At 43.2% G+C, this 20,785-nt stretch overlaps 1 protein-coding gene across 4 annotated transcripts in view; it reads left to right on the top strand.

Moving 5' to 3' along the window:
• The first annotated feature begins 276 nt into the window (after positions 1 to 276).
• The window catches only part of LOC102400588 (myosin VIIA and Rab interacting protein), a 232,312-nt gene continuing 211,803 nt past the window's right edge, over positions 277 to 20,785 (top strand). For 2 of the 4 annotated variants that reach the window (XM_025272761.3, XM_044933507.2), the window contains exon 1: positions 278 to 713. The gene's annotated coding sequence lies outside the window, so the exon portion shown is untranslated. Of the gene's footprint in view, positions 714 to 741; positions 1,053 to 20,785 lie in introns of those variants that run through there. The other 2 variants (XM_044933509.2, XM_025272762.3) reach the window with 2 other exon arrangements.

The following is a 20,785-nucleotide window of genomic DNA, read 5'->3' on the forward strand; positions in this document are numbered from 1 at the left end:
AGGCCGGGATTCGGGTGACCAGTCACTCGGAGGTCAGGGAGGGTCTGGTCGCCCGGGCTGTAGGGGCAGGAAAACTCTTATTTCACGGTTGGGAATGACCTGGGGTCTGTCTGGGAACTCTGTGGCCGAGGCCCCAACACCGCACTAGGCTGGTGAGCGAGGGGCACGCGGCTCAGTCCCCAGCGCGCAGCCCGAGCCCCGCCTCCTGCTGCGCCCCGCCCCGCCCCTCCGGCGCGTGCCGCCTGCGTGCAGGGAGGAGGGCCTGAGCAGCCCGCTGGGCAGGCACCCTGGCCCCAGCGCAGGCGCGAGCACGCGCCCCCCTCCCGCCTGGTGCCCCGCACGCGCCCCCGCTCCCAGCGCCTCTGATTGGCCATCAGCCCGGCCAGCAGGTGTCGGCTGGGGCTGCGGCCCCGCTGGCCCTCGCTGCCTGCGGCGCGGGCGCCTCCCTCGCACCCGCTACCGCCGCCGCGCTCCCGCCTCCCGCGCCTGCTCTGGGCTCCCGCTGCGGCTGCGGTTCTGGCGGCCGAGCCCCCGCGGCGGCGCTGCAGCTCATATCACGCCGACAGACCCGCGCCCCTGCCTTGCTGCTCGCAGCTTCCTAATCCACGCGGTGCGCTGCGGCAGGTGCCCCAGGCATCCCAAAGCGCCGTGGCCTGAGCCCGGAGGCCATCGATGACCCCGGTCACGTACCTACTCTAGCCCGGCCACCCCGTGTGAGTACCGTCCCCTCCTCTCTGGCAGCTTTGCGCCATTCTGCTCCTTATGTTGCCGCAACTTCGGGGGTGGGTGTATGGAGGTGTTTCTCATGTCCCCGTAGTACACCCCGTGCGTGTCCTGAGCCAGGGCCCCCGGGCACGGCCAGTCAACCTCTGCGGAGGGGCATGGGCGGCGGCATCAAACTTGCTAGGGGGTCGTCACAGAATCTGGACCACCTTTTTCCCTGCCGGGTCGGAGCTCAGCTCAGCGTTTCCTTCGAGGTTTGCGATTCCACTGGCCACGTAGCTCTTGGGCTGCGGTTCACCGCTCACCCACTACGCTCCTTAAACCGTCAGGTAAGCGCCGGGAGCAGCCCAGCGTGGCCGACTTGATTCTTCCCACTCTTAATTTCTGTAAAATGGGACTAATCGGGGACTTGCTCAAGGTCATGGCCAGTGCACAGCCTAAGAACCGGAGTCCATAGGAGTCTGGCAGCGTTCTCGGACTGCTTGGGGAGGGTTGGCTGTTGCAGGTCTGGGGGTGCTCACTTCAGCTTCACCCCCCACCCACGTCTCCTTCCTGCTCCCTCCCCTTCAACTCCGCCGCTTTTGGAGAAGTCAGGAGCCAATTCTAAGGTATCCTTCAGAGGTTAGGAGGTAGCCGAGGAGGGCCTATGGGGAGTGCAGAGCGGTCCCGTGTTGGAAACCCAGGGACCTGCAGCATTAGCAGCATCCCCTCCGTTCCCTGTAACTTAATTTACTCACGACCCCGCAGAGTAGGGGAATTTGCTGGGTGCCTGAAAATTCCCCTGCTAGGGTCAGCCCTGTTCCGTTTCCTTCTCCCAAATAAACCCTATCCCCAGGGTAAGTATCTGAGAGACTCGAACTGCACACACCAGTCTGGGTCCCGGGACTTCCTAAGAGAAGCTGTAGGCTCTGCGCTGGGCTCCCATCTGCTCTTGGAAAATGCTTTACGTCTGGATTATTTCTGCCCGCTTCACTCCCTACCCCTTGATCTGGATATTTCCCACTTTCCCAGGGGAAGGCGGAGCCTAGTCTCAGAATGAATGTAAATATCGCTACACAGCTCCGGTGGGCTGTGTGGGCGGTTCTCAGAGCTTTGGGTGGAGGAAAGGGTCGCCACTTCTCTGTTGACATTATCACCCTGTCTCTCCAACTCAGTCTTCCTTGCCCCACCTCAGGGATAAGATGACCACGTAGGTAGCTTTGTGATATCTGACAAACATCTTGGCGCCTTAACTTTTAAAATCTATACAATGGAATAATTCTGCCCCCCCCCCCCCTTTTCCCAAAGTCGCTGGGGTTCAGGGTACCTGATAGATGTGAAAGTAAAAGGAAGACAGTCCAAGAGGATCTGAGCTGTAGATGGAAATGGGGATGATTTAAATATATTTCTCAGCAACTTTGGGATTGTATTCATAGGTCTAAAAATGCTTGTTTCCTGACAAATTCAGTTTAAGACTTTGAAAATACTACTTTCCATCTTCCTGTTGCTAATTCCTTGTCTGGCCATGGACAGCCCCCTCTTGCCTCATTAGCCACCCTCCCCTCCCTTCCTGGCTATCCACCACATCTGTGGTTTGTCTCTATGGGCTGAAAGCTGGCTGCCCTCTGTGGGTCTGGGGGATGTGTCTGGAGTTGGGAGTGGAGTCTGGTGGTGGGGCAAAGCGTGTGTGTGTGTGTGTGTGTGTGTGTGTGTGTGTGTGTGTGTGTGTGTGTGTGTGTGTGTGTGTGTGTGTGTGTGTGTGTGTGTGTGTGTGTGTGTGTGTGTGTGTGTGTGTGTGTGTGTGTGTGTGTGTGTGTGTGTGTGTGTGTGTGTGTGTTGGGGAGAAAGTGCTGTTTCTGTGGAGATGGTGTGTATCTCTGCGGCAGGATTCTCTTGGTGGTCTAGGTGTTGTGTGTGGAGGCGGAGGGGGAATGGTCTGCTCCAGGATCTGAAAAAGTCAACTGTTAACCACCCTCAGCAATTAAAGCTAACAGTGGTATTGATTGTGTCCTGTCTCCTTCCTCCCTGTCCAGAGGGACAGAAGGAGAGCTCATCTGTGGCCATGGGCCTTAGAGCAATTGATACACAGACTGAAGTGCCTCGTGGAGAACTAGGCATGCCCCTCATTTTGCCTTCCTGGTTATTATTGTGTTTGTCTCAAAGGCAGGGTAAGGAGAGTTGACTGAATGGTCAGATACTATCATCTCAGAAAACTGCACAGATCTGAAGACTTTCACAAACTGAACACACCTGTGTGACAAGTACCCAGATTAAAACCTAGAATATTCCCAGCTTCCAGATTATCCCCTGCAGAAACTATCAGTTACCTTCCCCTGAGGGTAAATCACCATCCTGCTTAGTTTTGTCAGATCAGTTTTGTTTTTTATTCCTATTAGTTATCATTTTAGTTTCAAAACCCCTCGATGGTTTTCACCTCCTTTTTTAAAAATATATGCAAACCAAAGGTGATTATACCTAAGCTGGTCCAAAAAACGCGAAGGAAGAATTTGGTCTTAAGATCTGAGTGGAATCTGATCTGGTTGCCCCCGGACAATCTGATCATTAGTTCTTGGATGATGTAACAATCCCAACCCCATACATAACAACAGTACTGACTGAGGATGGTTTATTCATAGAGAGTATTTGACTAATGCAAATCCAAAATAGTGATAATAAAATGTGAATGAAGAAAAGATATGAGTGAACTCATTTGACATATGAAAATAGAAGTATTTTGAATTCCTCAAAGTTAAAATGTGGTGAAGCAGCACCGAATTTCAAGACTGAGCAAATCATGAGCTGTTTGTGCTGTTGCCGCATGGGGGCGCCACACTGGCGGGGTAACTGACACGCCCACCATCCTTTCGGAAATCCTCAGGAAGGAATCCCAGGAATAAAATTCCTCAGGATCTCCAAAAGTATCTCCAAAAGTGACTTACAAATACTGTGTTTTTTCCTGTATCTGGCAGACAGGCCTCCTCTCTGGTGCCTGCTACTAAGGCCCTGAATAGACCCCTATCCCAGCTTTTGAGAAGGAGGACTTGTGGGTTAGAGGCAGCTGAGTGTTGGAGGTGAGTGGACCTGAGACACTATTGCCTTCTCTCTAATACTGTGAAGCTGCAGTATGTCCTTGGAATTCTAAAGGGGTCAACCAAAAAGCTAACTTAGGTGCGTTGTGATCCTTCTGGTCTCATTTCGCCCCAGAATTCTTCCAAGGGTGTGAGATAAGGAGTTCTTTATCTTGAGTCAGGTAGCTCTCTTGACAGAGCACTGTCTGTGGCGAACTCGGACGAATCAATAGGCCTGAGTGTAGCAAAACGGCTGCTAGAAAAAATGCCCTGTGTTCCACAGGGAGGGGGCCAAGTCACAGGGGAAACCCCCTGGGGCTGGGCGTGTTGGGTCCAGCTGTGGAGAGGGCTAAGTGGACCCGTTTAGCTCCCTCCTCCCATCCACTGCCTTTTCACCATCAGTGTGACTGAGACTCTGCTCAGAAGACCTTGTTCATGTGATGGCTGCTGTACCTTTGATTGCTGAGCTGTGGAGTGTTTGCATATGCTGGACACTATGCATGTATTCACTTACTGTTCCAAACAGGAGGAAAGTGATGTTCTCATTCTATTGATGAGGGTACTGGGCCTTGACAATTAAGCACTCTTGAGTTTTTGAGAGCCAGTCTCTCAGACAGCTTCCCTAGCTGAGTTGTACCCTCTGCAGGGTGAGAGGAGTCTTGCATAATTCTCCTGTCCTCTCTGGCACCTGGTATAGCAGGTTGTAACTTCTTGTTACAGCTTCTTGTAGTAGCTTCTTGAGTCCAAGTGTGGGATTGCCATAAATAGAAACTTCTCGCTGAGTGAGGGGGAAATCCACACGGTGAAGGATGGGGATTTGGAGCTGAGTCCATGCAGCCTGTAACACTGAGGCTAAGTGTGTGCCTGTCAGAATGTGTAGCCTGATTTTGTGTTTAAAATTTTATGTACACGGAAATAAGACTCACAGATGTAAAAACCCAAACTTACAGTTACCAAAAGGGAAACTGTGAGGGAAGATAAATTAGGAATTTAGGATTAACAGATACATAAGTGAAAGTGAAGTGCTCAGTCGTGCCCGACTCTTTGTAACCCCATGGACAGTAGCCTGCACCACACTCCTGTGTCCATGGGATTTTCTAGGCAAGAGTACTGGAGTGGGTTGTCATTTCCTCTCCAGGGAATCTTCGCGACCCAGGGATCAAACCTGGGTCTCCCGCATTGTAGACAGACGCTTTACCGTCTGAGCCACCAGGGAAGTCAGGGAAGATACATACTACTATAACACAGAATAGATAAACAGCAAGGACCTACTACTGTATAGCCCAGGGAACTATATTCAATACCTGTAATAACCTATAATGGAAAAGAATCTGAAAAAGAATATATATATATATATATTTGTGTGTGTGTATGTGTCTGTATAACTAAATCACTCTGCTATACACCTGAAATGAATACAACATTGTAAATCTACTATACTTCATTTATAAAAAAAGATGCTCTCAGAAGAACTCCATGTTTACCTGGAGGATTGAAGGTGGAAGGGAGAAATACATAGAGGACTATTTGTGCCCATCCTTTAATAAAATGATGTATTAAAAATTAAAACAATAAACAGGGACTTTCTTGGTGGTCCAGTGGTTAAGACCCCGTGCTCCCAATGTAGCAGTCCTGGATTCCATCCCTGGTCAGGGAACTAGATCCTACATGCCACAGCTAAAGATCCTGCATGCCACAATTAAAGATCCCGCATGCCACAATTAAAGATCCCGTGTGCCAGAGCTAAGACCTGGTGCAGCCAAACAAATAAATAAAAATAAATATAAAAAGCCACAAACAGACACATTATAAAAAATTATAGGTTTCCTTGGTGGCTCAGTGGCTCAAGAATCTGCCTGCCAATACAGGAGACACAAGTTCAATCCCTGATCCCAGAAGCTCCCACATGCCACAGAGCAACTAAGCCCGTGCCCCACAACTACTGAGCCTGTGCTCTAGAGCCATGTGCCGCTACTACTGAAGCCCATGCAGCCTAGAGCCCATGCTCTGCAATGAGAGAAGCCACCTCAATGAGAAGCCTGCGTACCACGCCTAGAGATTAGCCCCTGCTTACCGCAATTTGAGAAAATCCCTTTTGCTATTATCAAAAGTATTGCAGGGGATATTCTTGATGGGCTCTTGTAGAAATGTACAGGAGTGTGTCTAAGGTATATATCCCTAGGAGTTGAGTAACTGGATGATAGGCTGTCCTTGCATAAGCGTCTTGCTGTTACTTCAGCCCTTTGAGGCTTTGCAAGTTGCCCTTTAGAGCTGCTGCATCACTTTACACTCCCACCAACACTGTCCTGGAGTTCTTTGTATGCCTGTCTCTTTGGCTATGCCTGACATTAATTAGATGTTTTAATTTTGGTTATTTTGATAAGCCTGAAATGTATTTCACTGCTTTTCTTTTGCATTTCTCTTAGAGAGCTTTTAAAAATGTTTTGATTTCCAAGTTTCTTTTCTATACATCACCATTTTTTAGTAAATAAAACTTTTAGATCTTAAAACTCATTTGACATTTATATTTCTGTACTGTGTGAGGCAGGGATCTAATGTTTTCCTTGTTGAAAACCGTTACCACATTATCACTGAATATTTAACTATTTTCTCATTTATTCTGTTGCCACCTCTGCCATATACCAACTTTGGTTATTTTTTTTTTCTGGATCTTTTTCTTAACTCTGTTCTGTTCTGTTCTATTAATCTTTCTGTGATTCCTGAGCTAATATCACTTTCATTTAATTATTAAAGTTTTACAATAAATCTTCCTTTCTTAGCCTTTTTCTTCAAAATTGTCTTGGCTATTCTTGATCCTCTAGGCTTCAAATGAGTTTTAGGATCTATCCTAAATATCATTTCCTATGAAAAATACTATTATCACAATTTGGTAAAATAGAAAATGAAAACGTGTTCTCTTGTTTCTTTTTCTTCAAATATGGTGCTAATCAAGCTTTTTTATTTCCCATTATTTAGTCTGAAATTTTGGTCCCCATCTTAAGTGGGTTTACTCTAAGTAACTCCTCTGTGGTACCAAAGATCCTTGAATAATAAGGATCAGATGAATATAATTCTTTTAAACACAAATGAGAATTTTTTTAACTCAACAAAATGTGAGCAGCATTAATGTCAATGATTATTCTTCTGTGTCTTTATTTTTATCCTCTTAATAATCCATTTCATCTGTGTACTGTAATTTAGTCAACAAAATCATTCTTTTAAAACATTAAGTACTTTATACTTTTTAATTATAGCCTAATCTTGGCACGTAATCTTTGCACGCATTTTTGTTTTCTTAGGATGAATTATTTTGTCAAAATTTACTTACTTTTCTTTAAATATTTGATACATATTGCCAAATGACCCTCCAGGAAAGTGTATAAATTTGTGTTGCCACTGCGAGTGTCTGAGTGGGCCAGATCCCCAGGCCTTGTTAGTGAGAGACATAATTATTCATCAGCTTTGTTAATTTCATAGGCAAAGGGAAACAAAGAATCTTATTTTTACTTTGCTTTTCTTTTCTAGTGGGACAGAATATACTTTCATGTTTATTCATGGCCCACTTTGCTACAGAATTTTCCATAAGGGTGGTTTCTCTTTTACTTTCTGTGAAAGAATCTTGCATTATCACTTAGTGTTTTTGAGAGAACAATTGGATTGTTTTATACAGATTATGTTCATATTTTTTAACTGTTAAACATCATTCCATTGTATGAAAATACTGTATTTTGCCAATCTGTCTCCTCCATGATGGATTTTAGCTTGTTTCTGTATTTCTTCTGTGGCTATGACACAGATGTGTGCAGTAAATGTCTTTGAAATGTATTCATGCACACCGAAAGAAATTCTTGAGAATGTATGCCCAAAAGTAGAACAGAAGGGTCATATTTATAATATAAACTTACATATTTACATATGTAATATATGTATATTACATATTTATATATAAACTTGACTATCTGGTGCCAAATTGCTCCCTAAATGGTTATACTCACTTAAACATCCCTAGCAGGGTGTATGATAGTATCTGTCACTTTAAGGAAATAATAATACTAGGGAAGTAGGAACAAAGATGCTAAACTGAAAAGTATGTATATGTGTTTGTAGTATATATAAATATCAAGTTCATTTAGAAATCTCAGAGTTCTTTTTTACCTTTTCATTTTGAATCCTGCATCATATAAATGATTAAGTATATGTCATAAACATCATGTAAATATTTACCTGGCTTAGGAGACGAGTTTAAAGGTGAGTGATTCTTACAGTGCCATTATTCGGGGCAGTCTATAAAACAGGGTAAGCACTTGACAACCAGAAAAGCACCTCCGCCCAGCTCTTTGCCTCTCCACCCAGGGCAGGTGCTCTAGCCTTCATCTCCTCTTTTAAAATTCCGAAGACCTTGGTTGGTAAGCCTGAGATAATAATGTACCATTAACACCATGTTGCTAATGACCTTACGTGATCGGTTACTAGTGACCGTAAGACCAGAACAGCCTGAAACCACCAGATGGTTCTTGAGGAAAAGGCTCAAAGACAGATTTATTTGGAGACGGGCTGGTTACTTTACTGCCAGAAACCTCGCTCACTTCGGACTTAACTCTGAGAATCAATTCCACGTTTATGTAGAGAGTCAAAAGAGTTTTGATGAAACTGCCTAAAATAAATGCTGTTTGGAAACCGCTTTTGGTGTTGTATTCAACCATGTGTTATTTGCCCCCATTACCTTCCCTAGGTAAATATGAGTTAAATTTTTTGGTGTATGTTTATATATCATCAGCTGAGAAAAGAAACCCACTCCATGGTAAGTCCTTTTGTGGCTATGATTTACAGCATAATGCCACCGATGTGACAGATATGTGATCTGCAGCTGGGATGCACAAATCCATCCTGTGGGCTGACAGTTTAATCTCACTGAGCAGACACTTGGGAGAAGGACACAAGAAGGTGAGAGAGGGGAAGGGGGTTGCCTACAAGACAGAGGTCATGGCCCCCTCTAGATCCATGTTCCCAGGATCTAGTGTGGCTATTTGCCAGAGTCTCCAAATAATCCCACACTGACTCATGGCTCAGATCATTATTATCCTATATAGTTCTCCCTTTTTGGTATGAAATTTAACTACCAAAAGTATAGCGGGTCATTTCCTAGGCTTGGAAGCCTGGATGTTCCTGGAGAAAAGGAAAATGACCCAAGCCCCTTTACATAATTTTTTTTCTTCCCCTGAAGTAGTCCAATCTGCATAAGCAGTGCTTCCAGCCCCAAAGCTCTTCCTAACCTCCCCATGAAAACCTTTGTCTCAATCATCACTTTACTTTATCTGTGTAGCTCAGCCTCTGAGAATCTGGCAGGTTTTGTGTTTGTGTTATATAAATGTGGTTTTGTTGTTTTGCTTTCTTTGAAAAGCAATTTATTGATCATTAGGGACTTTGATTTACTAGAATGACATGTAAGCAGAGTATCTGAGATTCATCTCTTTCTTTTATGGCTAATTAGGAGAAAAATTTTAAATGCTGTTTTAATGGAATCCTTGTTGAAAACCTACTGGAAATCTGTCAGTGGGTCTTTCAGCTCCACCCACGGTTCAGTGAAGGTTGGGTACCTCTCCCAGGACTGCAGATCTTGCAGTCTGGGTGCCTGCCACCCCCACCCCCATCCTCTGTGCTCCCAGATCTAAATCCTTCCTCCCACAGCTTCCAGGTACCTGATGCTTGTTCTTTCCACTGCCACCACCCCGGCTTGCTGCCTCAGTTCCCCTCCCCTCAGACTGGTGCTGGTGGTGGATGCTGAAGTAATGCTAATATTTCCCCTTCTCTTCCATAAATGATCCAAAAGCAACAAGGAGAATGAGAGAACCAAATATCACTTTTGGCAAATTTGGGAGATGGTTGGAAGATGGAAGAGGTGCCAGAAAAAGTGAGATCAAGTTGGGGTGCATGGGGAGAGGCACGGAGATGTGCCCTGCATGTTGTCAAGAGCGCTTCTCGGGAAGGCGGGGGCTCTCCTGGGGCACCACACTCAAGTGCCTTCTAAGCCCCAGTGGGGTGATGCCACCTGGTCCATCTCACCAGGGTTGTTACAGGCTCTTTTCAGACTTTACAAAGAAGGAACTTTTCACCCGTGTCATTATTTTTCATTTTATTTATTCTCTGTCCTCATCCTTATTACCTTCCTTATACTTACTTTGCTTTATTCTTTTTCTCATCTCTTAAATGTACATGCTGCTGCTGCTAAGTCGCTTCAGTCGTGTCCAACTCTTAGCGACCCCATGGGCTGCAGCCCACTAGGCTCCTCAGTCCATAGGATTTTCCAGGCAAGAGTACTGGAGTGGGTTGCCATTTCCTTCTCTAATGTATGAAAGTGAAAAGTGAAAGTGAAGTCGCTCAGTCATGTCCGACTCTTAGCGACCCCATGGACTGCAGCCCACCAGGTTCCTCCGTCCATGGGATTTTCCAGGCAAGAGCACTGGAGTGGGGTGCCATCGCCTTCTCCGTAAATGTACATGGTTACTCATTTAATTCCAACTTTTCTTCTTTTACATGTATGCATTTAGCACAATAAATTTCCAAGTATTGCTTTAGCCATATTTGTATTCCACATGTTTTGTTACTGTTAACATATAGATTTTTAACATTTTCATGATGATTTTTTTCTTTGGGTTATGACTTTTTGTAAGCTTTTATTTCAATTTGTCTTTTAATTTCCAGAACCTGTTAACAATTATTTTTTCTTTAATTCTATCTTTATTCTAGTTTAACATTTTTAATAATATCTACTTTAATTTTTTATTTTAGATAACATTTTAAGTTTTTTCCTATTTTTTATTTAAAAATTTTTTCTAGTTTAAATATTTTCTGTTTTAATAATGATTAGAGAATATGATCTGCATGATTCCAATTCTTTGAAATTTGAGACTTGTTTTGTGGCCTGGCACATAGTTTTCACAAATGTTCTATATTTCCATGAAGTTATTGGTTTGCAGTAATCCATATATTTTCACTAGCTTAAACTAGTTAATTGTGGTATTCAAATCTTCCATCTTCATTACTCATTTTTTTGAAGTTTGATTAGTCAGTTACTGAGGGAGAAATATAGAGAATTTTTCAGTTTAATCTTATGCTTTTTCAGTTTTTGCTTTGTATTTTTTGAAGTATTATGTTATTAGATACATTATAGTTTAACTTTTTCCTGGTCAGTTATGAAACAAACCCTCTTAATCTCTAGCAATGTTCTTGTTTCTAGATCTGAGAAGAACAAATATCATATAATATCACTTATATGTGTAATTTAAAAAAAATGAAACAAATGAACTTATTTACAGAACAGAAATAGACTCATAGACATAGAAAACAAACTTATGGTGACCAAAGGGGATACTTTCAGGGGGGAGATGAATTAGGACCTTTGGGATTAACAGATACACACTATCAAAACAACAAGAGTCTACTGTATATCACAGGGAACTATACTCAGTATCTTGTAATAAACCAGAACCTGAAAAAATATATGTGTGTGTGTGTGTGTGTGTAAAACTGAATCACTTTCCTCTTTACCTGAAACCCTGTAAATCAACTATACTTCAATAAAAAATAAATCATTAAAAATAGACCTGTTTCTAATAGAGGTATACCAACTTTCTTTTACTTAGTACTTGCCTTTCTTATTTTCTTATCCTTTCACCATCAACAGTTCTGTACATTTTTATTTCACTTATATAAACAGAAACAGTTATAAAGAGCATAAAGCAATAAAATTTGCTTTATTTTTTCAATCTGTAAGTTTTAATGTGAAAGTTATGTTCATTTACAATGCTGCTATTAATATGTTTGGATTTACCATTTTATTTTGTTCTCTTGACCTCTTTCATTGTCCCACTTTTAATATACTTGGTTATTTTATCTAATAGCTTCTTGTATTAATTTAGATTCTCTTTCCTACCCCACATCACATTTCCCTCATCTCCACAGTCAAAAGCTTTACACTCTATTTCTATTTACTTGTATTTATTATATGGTAATTTTAGCGTATATATTTACCTTAACAAAATACAAACTAAATCAGTCATTCTGTCCTCCTGAGCAAGTCAAGGACTTTATACTTAAAACTCTGATCACTCTGCACAATTTATATGTTAACATTGGTGTTTTAGTCAGACTTTTTAAAAACTCCATCTATTTATTTTTTCCACATGGTAAGCGATTTGTTGACAGTATGATTCCACTTGTCTTCCAGTTTTCATTGGTTCATTTTAAGAATTTATCTAGTGGTCTGATTATTGTTATTTTGCAGTAATCTATCTTTTCATTATGGGTGATTCGAGTTCCCTTTCTGTGTATTCGTTGTTCTGAGTTTCATGCTTCTCTTTAATTATCTCCCTCAGGATTTTCTGGACTTCATTCATGTGAGAATTGATGTCTAATTCATGTTCTGGAAAGTTCTCAGTCATTATTTCTTTGAATATTGCTTTTCCTCATTCTCTGCTCCTGGAACTGTAATTAGATATGCGGAATCTTTCTCCTACATCATCTGTGTCTTTTAATCTCTGTTCCACATTTTTCTTCCTTTCTCAACGCTGCGTTTGAGTTGTTATTTTAGCCCTGTCTGCCAGTTCCCCTCTCTTCTCTGTTCTGAGGAATAGACAGAATTTTACCATAAAGTGGTGCCCCATTGAGCCTACACAAATAAGACTTTTCAGTGGTCGGCCTCTTGGCATCTGTGCCGATTTTGCCATTCACGTGGCCTCACTATTCTGTTGTTCTTCAACTAGATGCCTGCAAATGTGTCTCAGGGGCCTTAATATTATTAACCTTAAACGTAGTCATTTTATTTCTGGAAATCTACCTGAAAGGGGAAAAATCCTTAATGTGGAAAACCCTTTACGCACAAAGATGTTTATCATAGTTTTCTATGACGTAGTCCAGAATGGAAATTAACCCAGAGGTTCACCACTAGGAACAGGTCAACAGGTATATCCACTTGATACAATATAATGGAGCCATTAGGAGTGAGACTTGAAAGTGCTCTTGCTAACATGAAAAAAACAAATACTGGAGATAAAAGAGTTTAGCGGAAATGAATGTATAGCATACTTCTCTGTATAATAAGATATAAATGACAACAGTCCTTACAAAGAGTGGGGGAAAAGAGACTTAAATGAACCAATGGGTTAGCACTAGTTGAACTTGTTTGATGATGTCAGGTGATTAATTTTCTTCTATGATATTATCATATCTTTCAAATGTCCATAAATGGGAATTTGAGGTACTGAAAACTACACAAAAGCCCTAGAGGAAAAAGAATGAGGTGGGCAGACACTGGTTAGAGGTTCTTACTGATGAATGCCTGACTGGGATTATTCCCCTTCAATAAGTGTTTTGCAGAATCGAGGGTCCAGAAGCAAGAGACGGTAAAGAGATGGCTCAGGAAAAGGGCCCTGGCCAGACCAGGTTGAAGGAGTACATTGTTGGAGACCCTGTGTCCCATCCCTGGCTGTGGAAATTTAGAGCAGGGCCCCATGCTTTATTTCTGGTTTCTCCTTTGGCATTTCTCTGGGTCCCTATAGGGACTAAGCCGTGTTTGCTGACTTTAGAATCAGTGGGCAGAGACTATAGCAAATTCCATTGGCCATATTATAGAATATTTCCACTGTACTTTTAGTGCATTACCTTTGGAGTTTTGAGAAAAAAAATGAAGACAGTTTGGCTGGGAGAGTGTGGAGAAAAGGGAACCCTCTTATACCTTGGTGGGAATGTAAATTGGTGCATCCACTGTGAAGAATGGCATGGAGGTTTCTCAAAGAACTAGAGTTGGCATATGATCCAGCAGTCCCACTCCTGGGCAAATATCCAGACAGAACTATAACTCAGAAAGATACATGCACCTCTGTGTTTGTATCAGCAGTATTTACAATGGCCAGGACACAGAAACAACCTAAATGTCCATCAGTAGATGAACAGATGAAGATATGTGTGTGTGTGTGTGTGTGTGTGTGTGTGTGTGTGTGTGGTAAAATATTACTTGGCCATGAAAAAGAATGAAATAATGCCATTTGCAGCAACCTGGATGCACCTAGAGATTATCATACTAAGAAAAGTAAGTCAGAAAGACAAATACCATATCACTTATATGAGGAATCTAAAATATGACACAAATAAATTTATCTATGACACAGACTCATAGACATGGAGAATAGATTTGTGACTGCCAAGGGCGAGATGGGTAGAGGAGCGAAGGACTGGGAGTTTGTGACTAGCAAATGCAAACTATGATGTATAGAATGGACAAACAAGGTCCTACTACATATACAGGGAGCTATATTCACTGTCCTGTGATAAACCATAATGGAAAAGAATATGAAAAAGAAGATATGTATAACTGAGCCACTTTGCTATACAAAAGAAATTAATACAACATTGTAAATCAACTATACTTCAATAAAATTTTTAAAAATGAAGACAATTCGTTTTCCATTTCTATTCAGTTTGAATTAAATACCCATGGGCATTACTACTCAATGCTCAACTACCTTCCCTGACATCCTTCTCAAATGCTGAACCACTTTATTTAAAATAAAGCAGTAGCTTTTTGGTTATCTTCTGCTTTAGAGTTCTGGAATCTTGTCTATAGATTTCTAAAACACACCTTTAATTATCTTTAAGTATCTAACTTTAATTAAAAAGAAGTATATGTCTCTGAACCTCCTGCAGATGGGAAGACGGATTCCTTAAGTATAGCTGGGTTGGTGAAACTTGCCGTGGAGCAGGCTAATGTTAAAGATCATTAAACAGTTTCCCTCCTGCCATGGTGTTGAATTGTAGATTTCTTTTTTTTTTTTTTTTTTTTGCCTAGAGCAACTTTGCTCTCTTTTTTAATCTATCCAATAGGACATTATCTAGGATCAAATCTCTTTTTAATGTTATTGCTTATTTATCTTTGACTGTAACCACAGTTTGAAAGGCCTACTAGCTGAGCACAATATTTCATTGTAAGTGTTTCTATTTGAAACTATTTTCATTTTGAAAAATGTACACTGCAGTCCAGTTCAAACATTTATTTCAACTTTCACTATATTGAGGCTTCAAAAAAGAAGAAAGAAACCTATTTATTCCACTTGGGCCTTGGGTCATTGCAGACACCACAGCATTCAAAAAGATCAGATCAGAGAGGTGTTTTGAAGATCATCTAGTTCAGAGGTAGAAAACTGGTGGATCAAAAGTCATCGGTAGATCTTCCCTCGAGCTCACCAGGTGATGTGATACATCAGTGAGGTGAGTGCATTCCATGGATGTAAGTCCATGGCCAAACTTCATTTGCTGTAAATGAGTTTCTTGGTCAATCACAACATGCTGGCAGAGGGGGGGGAGCTGTGACCCCCAAGTATTCTGTAAGTGATGGGTAGAGGTGGAGGCAGAGATGGGAAGAGCATACATATGTGATCCAGGAAGGACTCACTACCCACTCCGTGACGGAAGGCCTAGTGTATCATTGCCAGCAGGCGGGTGACTGGATTCCTCCCCTCCATGTCCAGGGGGGCGCTAAGCACTGGTCTTTGCTGTCAGGAAGATGTGTCCCCAGACATTGGTGACAGGCAGATTAGGCCTGCAAAGAGGAAGTCTGTGAAACTGTACCCATGGATAGCCACATTGTTGGACCCTCCTGCCGTGTTCATTGCATACAAGGACTCACTGAATAAACACAGGGGAATAGCCTTCCTCACCTGTGACTGAGAACTTCTGCAGAGATATTCAAATGACATCACACTTGGGTCCTCAGAAAGGTCTCCACACCCCTCTTCCTCAGACCTCCTTCTCACTGATCTCCCAACTCTGCTCCCTCCTATGCTGCCGTTCTGTTGGCTACTGTCTGTGAATTGATGTCAGGCCCATTCTTCCAGACACCTCGTGGTCCAAAGTGGAAGATCAATACCCAGCTTGAAATCCTGCCCACCAGCAGGATGACCCTCACTGCTATCTTTCAGAGCCACCGAGAGTGGGGCTGTAACGCTACCGCTGTCCACTTCCGGTTGGTGTCAGTGATTCTTTACAGACTCATCCATGAATCCAGACTGAGGCTTTTCTTCTTACGTTGGTTGATCATCAAGAACTTCTTATGAGGATGTAGGTGTGGACTGAGGGAGCGGCGGCAAAGCAGCAGACACAGATGGGGAGAAGTCCGAGTTACCTGCTCATGCAACTTAAACCTTCTGGAACTGATTGGGTCTGATTTCTTATATAGCATTTCCACTTGACAGTGGGTCCATACTGTTCATGCAGAGCCTAACAAGAGGATCAAAGCTAGCTTCTCCTGGGCACATAGTCACTTGATGTCCTGTAGTTAGGCATTCAATACCAGGGCCTGGTAGCCAGCAGGAGCTAATTCTCAAACGGAGACCAGTTACTGTGGAGGAGGGTGGCGCTCTGCTCTGACACTCTTGAAAGCCTTTGTGGTGCTCCTCCTAGAGCTTCCCGGAGGCCCTGGATGGCATCTCTGTTTGCTGTAGGCACTTTGATGCCATTGGATCTGTTGGGTCCTGCATAAACCAAGAGACAGCCTCTGGCAGTACTGCCTGGCCTTGCAACAGAGCCATCTCTTGCTCTGGGCCCCTTTTGAAACTGGATGATGACAGTAAATGGCTGAGAGCAGCATACACGTATGTTTCCACGTGTCATCTTCAAAATCCAAATTCTTTAAGATGTTATCTCCATTTCTTTGTCTTCCTTTCGCCTATTGAGACCATTGTTCATTCACGTATAGACTATATCTTTGAGTTTCAAAGTCCTTTATCGAGTTTTAGACACTGAGTAGGCATTTTGGATAATCTTAATCTGGCACAAAGTAGCTGGCACTTACTAGCACCCCTTGTGGTAGGACCTGGTGAGATTTGGCAGGGGTTCTTTTTGATAGGCTGCTCTCAAATCAATCTGAATGTTGAGTTTTAAGCCAACTAAGATCATGGCTTCTGGTCCTATCACCTCATGGCAAATAGATGGGAAAAAGTGGATACAGTGGCAGATTTTATTTTCTTGGGCTCCAAAATCACTGAGGATGGTGAATGCAGCCACAAAATTAAAAGATGCTTGCTCCTTGGAAGAAAACCTATGACAAACCTAGACAGTATATTTATAAGTGGCGACAGTACTTTGCCAACAAAGGTCCTTATAGTCAAAGCAATGGTTTTTTCCAATAGTCATGTATGGATGTAAGAGTTGGACCATAAAAAAGGCTGAATCCAAAGAACTGATGCTTTCAAATTGTGCTGGAGAAGACTCTTTGGACTGTAAGGAGATCAAACCAGTCAGTGCTAAAGGAAATCAACCCTAAATATTCATTGGAAAGATTGATGCTGAAGCTGAAGCTCCAATACTTTGGCCTCCTGATAGAAGGAGGTAAAGACCCTGATGCTGGGAAAGATTGAGGGCAGGAGGAGAAGGGGGCGACAGAGGATGAGATGGTTAGATAGCACCACCGACTCAATGGACATGAGTTTGAGCAAACTCCGGGAGACAGTGAAAGACAGGGAAGCCTGGTGTGCTGCAGTTCATGGGGTCACAAAGAGTCGGATGTGACTTAGCAACTGAACAACAACAGATCAATCAACAAACCAAGGCAATCAACTCATGAGTAACCCCTGAGCATGCCACTTGTGACAGAGGACAGAGAAGACTGGGCTCCCCTTAGATAGTTATAGTCCAGATGCCGATGAACCCCATGGCAGGGCCCAGCCTGGAAAGGCTGTGTGTACTCGTCTTTATTGCCAAGAACAGCAAAGCCTGCCCCTCCTGCCAGATGTCATCTTGGGAAGGAGGGAGAGGGAAGGAGCTGCCCACTGGGAGTTGAACTTTGACCTGCCTGAATATTTTCCAAGAGGAAAAAGTTTAACCTAGGAATAAATAGGCAGTTTTGAGTCATCGTCTCTGTTTTCTTCTCAACTTTGAGCTCCCACCTAGACCACGACAGTGGCTTCAGCTGCCTGCCTCTGTGCCTGTCCATCTCCACCCCAGCTTCCCATCACTACCTAAGTGATCCTGCTGCTGCTGCTTAGCCACTTCAGTTGTGTCCGACTCCGTGTGACCCCATGGACTCTAGCCCACCAGGCTCCTCTGTCCATGGGATTCTCCGTGCAAAAGTACTGCAGTGAGTTGCCATGCTTTCCTCCAGGTGATCTTCCTGGTCCAGGGATTGAACTAGGTCTCCTGCATTGCAGACAGATTCTTTACTGCTGAGCCCAAATGCTGGATCTCGGGTTGCTCGCTTATTTAGAACTCTGCAGTGACTCCCAGGGCCCTCAGGAGAAGTTGACGCTCTTTAACACGGCTTTGCAGACGCCATCTGCAACCCTGCAGCAGACACGCTGAACCAATGCATGCATGTCGCCAAGGGAAGCCTCCCTCAGCCTGGATACCTACCAACCCTTGCCCGTCCTGGCCAGGGCCCAGACAAGACCAATGCCAGGAAGTCTCTCCATCTCTGGCTCCTGCCCTCTCTCTTTTACCCAATCGAGGGGCAATGGCTCCCGGCTCACTCCTGAGGTAGACCTCACCACTTTGTGTCTGATTGTCCTTTATCTCTAGTTGTCCCAGCCTCTACTCAGCGAAGCTGTACACAGTGCTCAACCCAGGTCCTGAGATTAAGTTCCAGTGTAACCCTCTGAGGTTTGCATACTACAGACCCAGGCTCTACAGCTGTTATTTGCTTTCACTGTAATTGTGCTGTTTAGATATAAATGGATACTTCTCAGAAAGTACCTGATAATAATTTGCTCTCTTTAGAAGGTAAATATTCTCCTTTTCTCACCTACTATTATTTTGTCTTAATCCCTTTGTTTTGAGAATAGTACATTTTAGCGTACTGTGTGATCACAAATTTGGAATTAATGAAGTCTGAATTAGTGAAGCTTTAATGTCCATTTTTTCATAGTCTTATGTGCTCAAGTTTGAAATGCAGCCAGTTGCCAACTCCTATCTTGACACACTTTTATTACAGTCAGAAGAAATCTACCAGATTTTATATAACAGAGGAAGCAGAGAGCATCATTATCTAGTTGAAACTGAAGAGGAAATTCTTAGTGGGTGAAGAGCTGTGTATTTTTATCGAGTGTTCATTAGCTGTCATCTGTGCAGGGGATCAACATGAAAACCCCCAAAGGATGGGAAGCAGACAGACGAAAAAGTCCAAAAGGCAAGAGAGGCATCACAGGGCTGCCACTGTGACCAAAGGCTCAGGAAACAAAAGTAGGGGATTATAGGCACTGCTCTTACTCAAGATGGCAGAGAAATGCACTGAGCTCTTCTACAGACCTGTTAGTTTGGTCATTGCAGATGAGGACAGAAAAATGCAATCAAGGTATATAAACCAGGTCATTTGACTTGTCAATAACATGTAATGTGTGTATGTGTCTATATTCACCAGAGTTTCCAGAAAAACAGAACCAACAGGATATGTGTGTCTATATGTGTGTGTGTGTGTACATATGTATCAAACAAAAAGATTTATTATAAGAAATTGGATCACATGATTATGTAGGCTCACAAATCCAAAGATAGGGCGCTGGAGACCCAGGAGAGGCAGTGATTTAGTTTCTGTCTGAGCCCAAAGCCTGAGAACCAATGGTGTAATTTCAGTGTGCAGGCAATAGTGAAGTCCCCCTTGTGAACTCGTGGAGCATACCTGGGGCTACTGGGAAGCACACAGGAAGAATCTGACTGCTGTGCAGCTTTCAGTTTAGATCAGGTTTTCTCAACCTTGGCATTGTTGACATTTTGGAATAACTAATTCTTTGTTGCCAAGAGCTGTCCTGTGCATTATTGGTGGCACCCCACTCCAGTACTCTTGCCTGGAAAATCCCATGGACGGAGGAGCCTGGTGGGCTGCAGTCCATGGGGTCGCTAAGAGTCGGACACGACTGAGTGACTTCACTTTCACTTTTCACTTTCATGCATTGGAGAAGGAAATGGCAACCCACTCCAGTGTTCTTGCCTGGAGAATCCCAGGGATGGGGGAGCCTGGTGGGCTGCCGTCTATGGGGTCGCACAGAGTCGGACACGACTGAAGCGACTTAGCAGCAGCAGCAGCAGCACCTGGCCACTACCCACTAGATGCCAGTAGCATACTCCCATTAGAAACAACTAAAACTCTGCCCAGACCTTGTTAATTATCTCCTGGGAGGCAATATAGGGTACTCAGTTGAGTACTGCTGATTTAGACTTCCATTTTATGTCCCCTCCACCCTTCTCTCCTGCTAACTCCATCTACTCTGTGATCAGCGGATGGGTGGGTATGTGTGTGTCCATCTAATACCATCTGAAACATCTCCCAATACCTGCTTTCACCATACTTAACTTCTGAAGAAGTTTCCATCAAGATCCAACAGGTAGAAAATAACATCAAATCTCAAATGGAGGGGGATAATGAGATCTCCCGAACTCCCACTAATTTTCAACTTCTAGAGCTGCTCTCATTTGCCAGATATAAAATTATAGTGTTAATTCTGTTTGGTGGGGGAGGAAGTTTTGCCTAAAATAGCATCAACTTGGAGCCTCCATGAGGTATCAGGAGGGTCAATGGTTCAGATGGAGCTCATCGGGCTTATAGGAGCTGGTGCCTGGCAGTCTCAGAGTGATGGCATTTAGACTACAGGAAGTCATGGGTTCCCTCTTAAACTGTTGGTGGGAATGTAAACTGGTACAGCCACTGTGGAGAACAGTACGCAGGTTCCTTAGAAAACTAAATGTAGAACTACTGTATGATCCAGCAATCCCATTCCTGGGAATGTATCCGGAGAAAACCATAATTTGAAAAGATACAGGTTGATTTGTGTATATTGATCTTGTATCTTGCAAACTTGCTGATCTCAGTTTTTTGGTTTTAATTGGTTTTGTGTATATGTATTCCTTTGAATTTTCTATATGGGACTATGTTTTCTCTGAATAGATGTGGTCCCAATTTCCTTCCTACTTTAGATGCTTTTTAGTCCTTTCTTGCCTAATTGACCTGGCTAGAACCTCTAGTTGGAGAAGGCAAT

This window comes from Bubalus bubalis, chromosome 21 (assembly GCF_019923935.1).
Source record: "Bubalus bubalis isolate 160015118507 breed Murrah chromosome 21, NDDB_SH_1, whole genome shotgun sequence".
NCBI lineage: Eukaryota > Metazoa > Chordata > Mammalia > Artiodactyla > Bovidae > Bubalus > Bubalus bubalis.